The sequence below is a fragment of the Coffea eugenioides genome, chromosome 6, assembly GCF_003713205.1.
Source record: "Coffea eugenioides isolate CCC68of chromosome 6, Ceug_1.0, whole genome shotgun sequence".
Lineage (NCBI taxonomy): Eukaryota > Viridiplantae > Streptophyta > Magnoliopsida > Gentianales > Rubiaceae > Coffea > Coffea eugenioides.
Genome location: NC_040040.1, coordinates 31348217 through 31363040, shown reverse-complemented (window position 1 = coordinate 31363040; position 14824 = coordinate 31348217). Strand labels below are relative to the sequence as shown.

Here is a 14824-nt window from a genome sequence, read left to right as displayed (position 1 = left end):
TGTGATTTGTGAAGTTGGACCTTTCTTGGTCAAATTTTTAATTATCTAGCATTATTTTATATAGTTATTTGGCTGCAGTTTGTGTATTTGTTTAGTTGAAAAGAATTTGATCAAATCTTGTTATGGTCTTATGGATGTTTGCCTCAGATGGAATTTGGTTGGAGTTTGTGTATTTGTTGACTTGAAAAGAACTTGATCAAATCTTGTTATGGCTAGAATTTGGCTGGAGTTTGTGTATTTGTCAACTTAGCAAGTTTTGTTGACTTTTGGACAGGGTGCGGTGTTTGTTTCCTAAAATTGACATGAAAACTATTTGATAGATATTTCGAGCTCGAGCTCCAGTCACATGTCTCATTTTGTTAGCCGAGTTCAAGCACACTTCAAGGCTCATCCACTTAGTCGAGCGAGCTCGAGCCTGACTCCATTTAAGCATGAGTCGAGTTTCGCAGTCAAATACTTGACTCGATTTAGCTCGAGTAATAGCACTACTCATCCCATCGAATGTGGCACTTAGCCCTATATAGCACTTGTCTCCTTAGCACTTCCTCACATAATTTTGCATAGTCAGAACCATAAGACCACTCATGTGGCACTTAGCCCCACACAAAACTTATCTCCTTCACACTTTCTTGCATGGTCAGAACCATAAGACCGTTGGTCATACGCTCACCTCGTCGAATATGGCACTTAGCACTGGTCACAAATTCACCCCACATATAGACAACGTGTGATTCGCTCTGATACCATTTGTAACTCCTGAGCCCACGAATAGGTATGAGTAACTTTTGAATTGAAACCATGGGTTCAAAATGATTAACCCAAGCTATTCAATAACCCATGAATCAGAAATTATATACTATTCCTTTCTCTTGTTTCATCTCGATTTGGGACATTCCAATATGTATTTCCTTGTAGTAAATAAAACTTGTGATATGATGAGTGTGAAGCTATTTCCATCTTAAAGTGTTATTTGGATCAAGACAAAAATTGGCAAGCAAATCAGGCAAATGACTAACAATAGTGCAGTTGTATGTTTGTGGCTATGTAGACTCTAAAGGCAGTAATGAATAATAGGTAGGAAATAAGCTGAGACTAATGCTAAATCCTATGCTTCAAGTCCTAAAGACTGGAAGTATCATAAAGGGATTTAAGAGCGAGCTCTTGACATATCGTCATTTACTGATTTCAATTGGAAACATTGAGATAAATCTAGAGAACATTGCCTTCATAAAGGCTGCCATGAACTATCTTTATAACTTACTATTATGCTGTGAACTCTCTTTATAAGTTTATAACCAGTGGTGCACTCTTGATAATAGTGAATGAATCACTGATATATTTGGATGCTCAAACCACCATAAACTAAATTTAGTTGTGCTTGGTGCAAGAATGGCTCTAGATATAGAACTCGTCTGTCAAATCAAGTAGGATGCCCCTAGGGTAAAAAAAATTAAAAAAGCCATTACTCTTGAAGCAAGAATGAAAGGAACCCCAAGCGGGCTGCTAACATATTAGAACTAGCTTGTCAATTGTCAATAAGATGAAAAAACCTAAAAAAAGAGAAATCAAGAGAAAATAAAAAACTGCAAGGCAAGATATTGGAAGGATGTTTAGGTGGGGAAGAGGATGAAATTCTTACCTACTAAGAAAGTCTAATGAACTTCATAGTTGATTTTTTGCAATGCAGTTTGATTACCCTATTTGAAAAGGCATAGATTTGAAGATAATCCAGAAATTTTTACATTTGGCAGGACAAGACTATGCAAGCCGAAGGTCAAAACAGAGTAGAAGTGAAAAATAAAGTAAGAAGGCAATGCTAAAGCTGGGATGAAGGTCATAACAAGGGTTAGTCGAGTAACTGTTAAGAAGAGTAAGGATGTAAGTTCATTGAGATCATTTTAGATAATAATATGTCTAATACTTTTTTCAAGAATACACATATTTGTCAATAAATGTTTGTCATCTCAAAGCCAAATATGTTTAAGAGCCGCAATTTAGACACTTGTGTTATTTTTACGAGGCCAGGATTGAGGATTTGAGCTCACAATTGCCAACTCATCCTGCTGAACAATTCAAGGCTCCTAATCTCAATAATGTGGCATCAATGCCTAAGCCATCAACAATGGCATGAGATGATGAAGATGTACATGAGACTGGTGTAAAGGCAAATGACGTAGAGTTGGTAATGATTTAAGCTAGAGTGTGAAGGGCAAAGGCTGTCAAAGCTCTCAAGTATGCAAATGGTGACATTGTCTTTGCCATTATGGAGCAAACAAACTAGCAAGTCTTTCCATGTTGTTCTTCATATTTTTGAACTTTTTGTTGTTCTCATTTTCTTGCTCTGTTTCTTTACTTTTTTCTTTTTCTTTTTTGGTTCTTCAAACCCGAGAGCTTGTTCAATAGATCAATTTTTAGCTTTGTGTGCATTGACTACGGGGAAATCTCTTAGTTAGAGGACTTCCTTTAGCTTTAAAACTAGGAGAAATGATATAATAGTCCTCAAAAAACTTGAGGCACTCCTTTCCTTTCTTTGCATTATATGAAGTTCAAGGAGTGTTTGAGATTTTTTGAGGAGTGCTAATATCATTTCTCGTCATAGTGCAAGCTATTATAGAAAATTTGACTAAAGTGGTAATTTTGTCACCGCACAGAAACACTTACACATGCATGCCTTAGCTAGACTTGGTTTCAATCTCAAATGTGCTATAAATCAGTTTCATAATTCAGCAGTACATTTCATATCAAAATAAATAAATAATTTTAAAAAATGGAATTTCTTATTTAGTGTTTTGTCTTGCCTAGTGCCAACTAACGAAGCATGTATTTTTTGAAAGGTAAAGTCACATAGTCTAAAAACTTGAACCATTAAAGCATATAATGTTTTGGAAGGCATGATCATAATTTTTCATTTTTCATGAAAATGACATATCCTCGAGTAAGAAAAATAAGAGTAAAGAATATAAAAGAAGTTTTGAATTAAGATAAAAGTATCAATCGCAAAGCAAGTATATTCTCAAGAAATGGCTAGACTATACTACCAATAATCGTGAAAAAGTTTTATTTTTTTAATAAAAGAAAAACTATTTTCACAACAATTAAATTTGCATTATTAGTAAGATTAAAATAAAAGAAAACTAATCCATTTGCTTTAGATTTTGTAAAATTTGACTGTTAGAGGTGATTATAAGAAATAATCACAATTAACCAAAGCTAATATTTGGAAGAATGTGGATTTTAGAGAGAGAGAGTAAGAGAGAGAGAAGTGGAATGAGTCATGCCATTTAATCTTGTCATCCTTTTCCTTGAGTTGAAAATGAATCACAAGTTTTTATTTACCTTTGAATTAATCTTCTATATACTAATAATATATACACTATCATCATAGAGTAAATAATAACTAATTTAAATTTGAATTTGAAATCTAAAGTTTGTATATGTGTCATACATCCAACTGTAATAATGTATGTAGAATTAACTCTTTAATTTTTACTAGTTTTATTGGATCAAGTTTCTGATAGTTATCTAATTAAGTTGGTATTTTATTGGGTAACTACTTGCATAATCATATTGGATTCACGAAATATAATGTCTTTATTGGAATGTCTTTCTAAGATAGTTTTGAGAAAGTTTGTGAGGACTTCTTTTGGATCTTTAATTGCTTGTGAGAGTTTCAATTGGTTAAAATATTAATAATTTAGTGAATTTATTATTCTTTTTTCTAGCAGATATTTGTGAATATTTATTCCCATAATTGTATGTTTTAAAAGTTAATATTATGACTTCCAAATAGAGTTCTATCATACGTGAAACATTTTTTCTATTCAATAGGGAAAAGATGGCAATAGGAAAAGGCATAAGACAACTTAACTTTCTAAACATAAATAATTTTGTAAAAGATTTTCATTTTTTTTAGTTGAAGAGATTATTATTCGTGATTAATGACTAGTTTACATTATTTTAGTATGTGTTCATGATCATTTTATTATGTTTTGAATAATTTTAAAGCCAATTAATTAGGGGTTTAGTTGACTTTTACATTATGTAGTTAAACTAAAGAAAATTGCATTTTTATGGAGCTAAGTAGTGAAAACTTCATGTATTGTAGGTTTTAAAAGTTCACTTATCAATTGGGACATAACAAGAATTTATTGATATGATTCTTAATGATTTAAAATGCATTCCAAGTGGACATGAAGTGTTGAGGATGAAAGGGTGGAGGTGCAAGAAAGAAATGAAAAAAAAAAACCAAGTAACAGGAAGGAAAACAAATATTCCAACCAGCATCAGTTGGAATAAGTGGATGGAAATGGATGTCCAAATTGGTTAGGGACGGTTTTGGTCAAAAAAAGAAGAAAAAAGAAGTTCCAACAGGTTCCAATTGGAATAAGGGTACCAAACCGATTAGAGGCTGCCTATGGCAGTTTACTAATACGACTCAGGTTTTTTCCCCAGATTTTTGCCCTCCTTTTGGCCATCCTATAAATGTTAGAAGCAATATAGAAACATGTTAGAAACAATATAGACATCAACTTAAGGACCCTTTGGAGGTAAAAAAAAATATTAGAAAGCATTTTAGGTTTAGTGTTGGATTTTTGTACTTTTGAAACTAAATTTCGGAAAAGAGATGAAGATTTAAGAAAAGGAAGATTTTGTTCGGCGCTTTAGCAGCTTCCTTTCTCTCACTCATTATCTCTTGTCACTTTCAATGTTTAGTTGTAATAAATGTTTGTTGTTTTCTTTCTTTTTCACTATGTTTTTCTAAGTTTCATGCCTAGGGCTAGGTTTAATCTCTTCTTTGTAAATGATATGAAATTGATTATTGATGTTATACTTTGTGCAAGCTATTTCATGCTTTTATAATTCATGTTTGCAATTAACTAGCTATATTATAAATGATATAAGATGTTGAATGAACAAATGAAAGTTAAAATCTAGTATTTCTTAGAAAAGTATCAAAGCAAAGTTTCACACTGACAAAAGTTGAGATACACCTTTGTGGTTTTAACCAAATAATATCACAAAACCTAATGAACTTGTAATTAGTTTTAAACCATTAGAGTAAATATGGAATAGTTATAGGTATGATTGGTATACCAGTAAAAGCTGATATTTTATATATTAGAAAATTATACTAATACTTATGCAAAGAATTAAAACTCAATCAATTGAGTCGTCTTATTAGCAAAGTTAGGGAGGAAAACTTATTAGTTTTACCTTGTCATTTTTATTTCTTTTGGTATAAGTTTGTAGTATAGGTTTATTTACTCGTACTTGTGATAGTGTAAATAATAGAGTTCAACAAATGTTAATAATTGATTAATCTTCCTAGTGAGATCGAACTTTGTGAGGACCTCAAAATTCCTTTAGAATTTCTTTCCATTTTTGAAACATTAATTTATATTTCCTTCTATATTTCTTTACTTGACTATTTACCTATTTACTAGCCCTAAATTTCATGGTGATTTCGTTAGTTGAGTCAAGAGTTTTACTTTTACTTTTAAAGTTAGAGTAAGCTAGGGTTTTAGCGCATTTGTGTAGTGTGATCGATTGGTGAGGTGTGCACTAAATTTGGTAAATAAGAGCGGGTATTAAGTAGAAGGAAGTGTGTGATTAAAAGTGTTAAGAGTATATTAGAGGAAAACAAGATAGATTAGCTATAAGAAATACAAGAGAGACAAAGGAATAGACATTTCTCCTTTTATTGCCAATTGTCAACAAGCCTACAAAGTTTGACTCAGACTTGATCAAAACTAAGCTTTCCTCTTATCTTCATTAAGCTTCCATTTCAACCAAAAATCCTCCATTTTCAGCTTAGGATGGCCAAAATTTTTTACTAGAAAAGAGGGAAAAAGAAGGCAAAATAAAGAAAAATTGAGGGAAAGCCAAGTGTTGGCAATCAAGGCATTCTTTGACCAATGTAACCTCTAGTCCTTATCTTGCAAATTTCAGCCATCATCCTTCATTTTTCTTCCCCTCTTAGCCGACCCTTAGAGACAAGAAAAGAAAGAAAAACTTCTCCAATTTCCCCTTGATTCCAAGCTAGAACTAGTAGGAAATCAACCTCCAATCCAAAATCAATTCATAGGAAGTTACCACAAGGAAGAAAGGTGGGCTGGAGTGGAGTTATTTTGGGAGAAAGCAAGCTGTATTTTGCTACTCATCTTGAGGATTGAAGGTATTCTTGGTTGAGAGTTACTTTATCTCCTTAATCTTGCATTTTGTGGGAGTTTTGGCTTGTTTATAAAAGGTTTTGTGGCTGATCTTGGAGTTTTAGGTTGTGGGCTGTTATATTCAGTTTTTATTGGTTATTTCCAGCTTTTGTTGAGTATTTCTAGCTTTGCTATGGAATTGTAGACCTGCAATTAAGATTTTCCAGCTTATACATGCAATTTTGGCATTACTTGAGGAATTTCTAGCCTTGATTGTGAATTTCCAGCTTTGGTAGTGAATTTTCCAACCCAGGGTTTAATTTTCCAACTTGAGTATGTGATGGTTATATGCTATGTATATGCTTGATTTAGTGGTTTGGTGGCCTGGTATGTATATGCTTGATTTGAGGCTGTTTTGTGGTGAGAATGAAGCCTTGAAAATGGCTGGAAATTAGGAAAAATAAGGGGAAGTGCTGCTGAAAATTTTTCCCACAGGAGACCTTGAGCAGTCTTGGGAAATCTGTTATATCTTGGTGTAAAAAAATCCAAATTGAGTTTCATTTATTGCATTTGAAACTAGACTCATAGCTCTTTTAACTGTGAAAATTTCAGAAATTTTCTCAATTCCTATGAATATCTGTGATTTTCCAAATGTGACTGAATTTCCATTCCTGTTCTGTCTTTCTACTGGATAAAGCAGCCTTGAGATTTGATTTTGACTGACTTGTGGATAGAATCTTACAAATGTTTTTAACGGTATAAAGTTTATAAATTTTAGACTTAAGAAACTTGAGATATGCTGTTTCAAATAGTGTCACGCAAAACTGGGAAAAATTCTGTTTTCTTAAAACTGTCCTTACTTTCACTTCCAACTTCAAGTTGGAGTTGTTGAACCATTTTGAGCTTGATTTTTCTTTTGGAATAAGGTGACTTGGCATAATGGATCTCATGGCACTTTATAAATGTGATTTTAGGATGTGGAGGTGAGGTTGGAAGTGCACATGAGGTGAACACTTGAACTTGTACCGTGGTGAGTGTTCCTTGCATGTGTATGCTTTAAATGACTATGTGAAATGTTGTGAATGTTGCCGGAATGTTAAATGTTGTCCAATGATTGCTAAATGGATTTTCGATGGGCGAGTGTGTACTTTATCACACTTACACACTCGACCCAAGCCAAAGTGCATTTTCAATGATTGAATGCTACTTGTGCATAAATGTAAGTCTTTTGGCTGAACTGGGCCCTTGCCCTTCGTTGCCAGTCGACTCGAGCCAGAAGCGAACTCAGTCGAGCGGCTGGTGACCCTGGGACAATGTTTAGTATACTTGAGTATTACCACGAAGTCTGGTGGAGAACTGGCCAGTGGATTCAATGCAATGATATCAATGAATGAATGACGAGAATACTGAAAGAGTTTTCACTTGCAAACAATTTCTAATGTTGGAGGGATAAGGAAAATGGTTGGCGAATGAATGAATGAATGACTTGAATGAATGACTCCAAGTGAGCACGTATCCTTTCAATGATTGAATGTTTATTTCTTGAATGACTGGATATTATTGTACAAAGTGTTCAAATTGTTAAATGCCATATTTCCATGGTTTCTTTACTTGATTACTTGTTTAGGAACCTCACTGGGCTTTTAGTTCATTCCTTTAGTTTTTGTTTTCCTTACAAGAATGGAGGTCCGAAGCAATTAAGTGTGAACTAGAGTGTATAACCCTCTTGTACTTATACTTTTGGTTGATAGGATATATTTTGACATTTGATGTTGTATCATACGCAGCCACGGATTTAAGGGGGGGCTGGTGGGGGCTTAAGCCCCCCCCAAGCCGCCGGAAAACCCCCTATATTACTAGGACAAAAAATGGAACGTCAGAAATGAAGGATGTGCCCTCAAGGTCATGGCCACCGCTTCGAATTCTCATCTGTAAGCGGTGCTTCTTAGAGCAAAATATTGCTGCTTGAATCTGATTTTCAGTCAAAGCTGTGATAATGACTCGGGGCTTAGGAATTTCTGGTGAAAGGAAGCGCAAGTTTTGGATGTAGGAGTCCAAGACCGACATGAAAGAAGAGTTGTTTTTTGTGTAAATTTCTTTTGAGAAATCAGAGGGGCTATCAGTATAATTTAAAAGGCATTGAACAAATTCTTCGTGGTGAGGATGAGATGCAGAATCCCACCAGATGGCAATGAGAAGGAGGAAAGCAAATTGAAGCACTGCTGAATAGGATATTTTCATCCTTTTTGGGTAATATGCAATTTTGAAACAATCATGATCAGTAGCTTATTTATAGGGTCTCTTGAATGATTTCACTTCAATTATTGTGTAGTATTAAAAATAAAATTTAACCAAAAAAAAAAAGGCAAGAATGAAAAGTCGATTCCCTCCTAACTTGATGGCTCCTCTCCTGTGTACATTGGCAGAAAATTTTATGACAATTAAATGTCAACATTTATGGTTGAAACTTGATTATTTTCTTGTCACAGAAGAAAAAATAATAGTAAATTGGGAAGTGGGGATATTAATACTCCCTCCATCTCATAAAATTTGTCATTTTTGAAAGAAAGTGCAATTTATGGATAGTGATATTAGTAGGAAAGAGAACTTTTCTTTTTCTCTTATATTCTTAGTGACAAGCCATCTTTTATTTGATGTATTGATAATTATGGGGACCAAGTAGTGGGTCAGTTGATAAGTAAAGATAAATTTTCATTGAAAAGGTTGAATTGATTTTTCTAAGATAACAATTAATTTAGGACAAAAAAAAATGGCAAACATAGAACAAATTTTATGGGACAGATGGAGTACTATTTATGTAGCCTCTATTTGGCGATGCGGTGCTTTTGTTAAAAACATTTTCTTGGGTAGTAAGAACATTTTTAATATGTTTGATGATCATCATATTGCAAAGCTGAAGGTAGTGCTTTTTGGTCTCAAAAACACTTTTTAGCATAAACTCAAAATTGGAGTTCTCAAATAAGCAAAGAGAATTCATAAGCACGATTCCCTCCTAATTTTTGTTATGACTATGCTGCATATTTATGAAATAGACATACCTTTATAATTAAAATTAATATTTGATATTTTAAGATGTCATATATTTAAATAGATGAAAATTATTTTGAATATAACATATTAAGATGATTTTGTTCAGAAAAATTCCCCCCCCCCCAAAGGAAAAAATCCTGGCTCCATTCTATAGTCTATAGAATGGACATTTTCAATTATGAAGATAATCAAAACAAAACTCCAAAACAAGATAATGGATAATTTCTTGAATGATTGCCCAACAATGTACATAAAAAAAGGAAGTTGTTCGAAAATTTAGCATTGATTCAATTATACATGAATTTAATTCTATAAAAGAACGTAAATCTCAATTTATTTTTAATAAAAGAGGATGAAGTTTCAAGGTATGCTAACATAACTTTTATCTTTTTTTAATTGAAAATAGTTATATATTTGTTTTTGTACAAGTGACATATTGGAGCATCTTCTCATAATGTGCAACTTAGGTGGTTTGTGATATTATAAGATATTTAATCAAAGGTTATTTCTTGTCTTAATTTTAGTTATGACTATGTTATATATTTATGAAATAGACATACCTTTATAATTAAAGTTAATATTTAATATTTTAAGATGTCATATATTTAAATAAATGAAAATTATTTTAAACATAACATATTAAGGTAATTTTGTTCGAAAAAATTTTGGCCCCCCCAAGGAAAAAATCCTGGCTCCGTCACTGATCATACGTTTGGCTTTTGGGATGTAAATAAGTTTACATTTTGGTTGAATTGTAGAACTTAAATATTGTTTTGGAGGCTTGAATGATCAATCTTGAGAGTTGATTGAGTGAGTGACTGAGTCCTGACGAGAGTTGGGTAGGCGGTCCGCCAAGTCCTTGGGTACGCCCTAGGGGGAAGGTAAGGTCGTCACAAACTCGAATCTCCTTATACATATGTATGACCTATGCTACACCCAAAAAATTTGAGTATTAAAACTTAAATTCACACTAGTTTGTAATTCCTTTTCTTTTGGAATGTTATATTTCACTATTTAATTTTCCGATTTTATATTTGGTTTGATAAATCCAAATCATATCATATTTACTTTGTAAGTGTAGTACTATGGTTACTTAAAAGAAAAGAAACAATATATTTGGATACTTTTTATAATTCACGCAGTTGTCTTATAATATTTTTTTGAAACAATTAATGTTGCAAAGTTATTGGTACATTTTTTAAATGTATTTAGGACTAAATAACAAGCATGTACAATAGGTAAAATAATATAGTATGTATGTGCAACAGTATAAGAAGCTAAAAGATATATGAATATCATTATCCTAGGATATTTGCTAAAATTTATAGTATGACATCTTTTTTCTCTGATGAAGAAGTTTTTTTGTAGTGCTATTTCCATTCCTTTTTTCCCAAAGCTAAAATTGCACAAATATAGTACAGAACTTGTTTTATAATTCAATTTAGTGGCTATGGTTGAAACCCTAGGAATTCTCTTCTTCCTTTCTGCTTCTTAAATTCCCTCCACTATTAAAAAATTAATTATTTCTTAAATCTCACCGTTACCCTAATTAAAATATTTTTTAAAATTAATGGATGTCTTGTGAAAAAATAAGTTTTTATCTTTTTCTATCATTAGTCACTAAGATTGTATAAAGAAGATCGAAATAGAAAAATCAACAAAGTAGATTAGTTCTGAACCTCAAAAAAAAGAGGGTAATCGGTTCTAGTTTTTTATATGTCAGCTAAATATCAATTTAGATAGATAAGAATGTAGGTCATGTATCAGTTGGATTTTTTGAAATCTATTGTTCAACGAGAACAAAAAAAATCACATAATCAATAGAAAAAGTTAGGTAACAATAATACAATGATACTTGAATATGGGGGTTGAGGTATGGATATCCCACTCTCTTTAAAATGATTCAAGCATCTATGGAAAAATTAACTCCGATGCTGCAAATTCTCTAGTTTGTTGCCTCGGGATACAATAACCCTACTATACTGATTATCACTCTCTATAGTCTGCACAACTAAGAGCGTGTAACCCTACAAATACCCATTTTTACTTGCTTAACTATGAGATAGATTGTAGCTCTCATAACTTATGTTGTAGTAGTAATTTTTCTATCTAAATTACACATATTTATAGGTGATGAAAAGATAGTCAAATATAACTTACATTACTAATAATACGCTAAATAAATGCCAAAATTTATTGGCTGCTCAAATCATATTCATATTATAATTGTAGGCTACAAACTTATTACGATTGAAAACTCTTAATTTCATATAATAAAGTTTTAGTCAAAGAAAATCATTCAAATACCAATAAATTCCATAATCCGTTACCAATTTCTTCTCCTTGTAACCTATGTAACTTACACATTTAATTGAGTATTTGACTATTTCATTAAAATACTACAATAATTTTTCACTTATTTTAATAAAATAAGATAGCATATTATAATATTTTATATGGCATGAAAGGACTACCATACATAATATAGGTAACGATGCCTTGAACCTATATTTAATGTTATAGTAATTTCAGATACCAGATATAGTAGTGAACTACGGTCTTGGGCTATAGGTGTTTTGGGATATTAAATATTACCATTTGTATATGATAGTTAGGTGTTCTCGTATACTCTCGAAATTAGCACTTTATGGCCTTTGCTAAATTTCAATTTTTTTATGAGTTTAAAAGAGAACAAGCCTCAATTCTCTTTAGGGCAAGCCCACTCATAACACTCATATTGATAAAATCAATTAAGAGTGCTATTATATCTCAAACACTCTGGGGAGGGTTGGGTCGGGTCTTAAGGTGGAACAGATTATAAGTAGAAAGTCTTGAAGTGGGTGGTAAGCAAGGAGAGATTATAAGTAACAGATCCTGGGTTCAAGACCTCCCACTTACAAGAAAAAAAAAATAATAAGAGTTATAGATTTCATTAAGAGCAATAAAGCTCAATTGTATTTACATTACAAGATGTATGCACATATACTATAAGGATGGACTATAAATATAAAAAGTTGTGCACACCTGTGACGCCCCCACTTCTCCCTAAGGCGAACCAAAGGATATCCGCGGGACGCCTGCCTAACTCTCGCCAGGACTCAAGCCAAATGATTCAAGCTTATTATCGAACTACACAACCCAAGTAAGTAACTTAAGTACAGTAAATGCGGAAGCGTTCAAGCATAACAATCGTCATCCATTATCCAATCCCGCACGTCGGGTGTTCAAAGTACATCTTAAATCCCAAATATACATCACGCCCCAAAAGTTACATTTCAATTCCAAAAGTACAATCCAAAACCAAGGGGCATAGCAAAAATGTAATAGAAACCCTAAACAAAAACACATCAGGAGGGTTTCCCCAGTACACCTCCGAGTTCAAACCTGTTAAGGAAAACAAATCTACAGGGTGAGCAAAACGCTCGTGAGGCCAAGAACACACATGCAAGCACGTAGTCCAGATAACAGTCTCAAATAACAGTCCAAGAGATAATGACAAGTAATTAATAAAGCCAGTGAAAGTAAGCAGAAACAATTCAAGGATATAGTAGCTCTCAGGAGCTAAGTTCCACTTGCTTTGCCAGTTCATTCGTATATCTTCCCGCGATGACTCTCCGTCAACCGGGTTGATATTTCCAAACCGTAGATCACCACTTACTTCTCATCCGTCCACCCTACACCGCTTCGGGCCCGCACGACATTTATAAGGCTATACTCCACGAGTATGCCAAGCAAGATCTCTCAAATAGATCAAGCTTATCATGTGATTCCCATGGCTCACCAAGGTACCCGACCAAGCCCATGCCGGCTCGAGTTCCAAGGTCGGCCTATGAGTTTGGGCGTCCCCCATGTATCATGTAAGTGTCGAGGAGATTCACTCCAATGACGTATGCAGCCATAGCATACCATGTCATGTAATAAAGCATTCGACAAGTTTAAGCATGTATTTCAGGTCATGTAAACCAGGCAAAACATGTTAAGCATGAGTCATTTGTTTCAAATGAGAACGAGTGCGATAAAGTACACACTCGACTCCATTTTCAAAGCCAAGTAGTCTAAGCATGTAATCAGGTAAGCCAAGCAGGAATCAAGTCCAGGGAGTACAAGTATTCATACACTTGACACTCACCAAGTATTAAGTGCAAGTAGGGTCAAGGAAAGTTCAAGCGTCCACCGTGGGATCCTCTTGAAGGTCCTCGTGTGCGCCTGAGCAATTAATAGTGAATTATTATTCACACAACCCAATTATCGAGAAATAATTCGTGCACTATAATAATCTAGGGAATTTCGTGAAAAGGAACCTTAATTACTTGTAAATCGAGGTTCGAGTGGCGTTTCATAAAGTGCAGGAGCATTTGGGTTTTTATCTTGGAAATTGAGGTTAAAATGTTTGCATAATGTCGAAAGAATAAAGAGTTCTTGGAAACTCTATTTCCTTGAAAGTTGGAAAATTTCAGTTTTGATATGGATCTTTAAAAAATCGTATCTCACTCGATACAAGTCTAAAATTGGAAAACTTTATACCGTTGGAAACCCCTTGGAAAGTAATAAAAGTTCTTAGAAGACACTTTTCCACGAATCTAAGTGAAAAGTACTCAAAAATGAGCTTGAAATCACTGTTCCAGAATGTTCAGGATTGAGCTGGGGTTGGTTTTTCGCTAACTTTGGGAATTCGGCAGAATTCAGTCGTTGCAAACCAGCCCTTGAAATTTATAAATAAATTAGAGGTGCAAGTAAGGTTTAGGACAGAACAAGCGGATCAAGAATTGGAGTTTCGAGCACCGAGATATGGTAGCTCAAAGTTGGGAAAAATTCGAGACTGTTGAACAAATTCCAGATTTGGGTTTCCGACTTTGGATCTTTAGTTAAGTGTCAAAACGGACTTGGATTGGTGCCAAATTTTTTAGTATAGTACTCCTATATGAAGGGTATCTCTCTATCAAATTTCGTGGAAAAATACCTTCGGGAAGGTGGTTAACCAATCAACCAAAGTTTTGAAATTACTAAGGCAAAACTGCCTTTAGCTCCATTTCTCTCTGTTTCCAAACATTCAGCTAAGGAAAACCTCCAAACATGGTTCATCTATGCAAGAAAAGTCTAAGGAACATACATGGTACATTTGGTAGGTGTTTAGCACCAAGAAATTCATTTAGTAAGACCACAACAAGTCTCACATCAAATCTGTCCAAATCCAAGGGTTTTCAAGAACAAGGCAGTCACCGTATTTTGATCATGACTCACTCAATTTAACTCGGAATTGAGCATGGTTGATAGTTTTGGAAAATACATTCATAGGGCTATAATTTCACAGAAGAAATCGTTTTAAAATTCAGTACACAACTAGCTCGAAATCGAGTTTCAAATCACAGCTTCTGTATTTCATCAGAACAGAGAAACAGAACAGCTGAGTTCAAAAGAGTGGTTCGGCACGGAAAGGTACATTTTATACCGTTGGAAAGGTGGGAATGTCTAGTTTCAAATGCCACTGACAGAACTTCATTTCAATGTCGGAGCACGGAGTTATGGACGAAATACGAACACTGGTCTGAGCATTACGGGAACAGTTTCCAGATTACTAGCTTTGGGAAATAAATTCATTTGACCAACCAAAACTCAGTATTTTT

At 33.7% G+C, this 14824-nt stretch overlaps 1 pseudogene; it reads left to right on the top strand.

The window, feature by feature from the left end:
• Nucleotides 1-1095: 1095 nt before the first annotated feature.
• LOC113774058 lies at nt 1096-2281 on the top strand (annotated as a pseudogene).
• The last annotated feature ends 12543 nt before the right edge of the window (nt 2282-14824 follow it).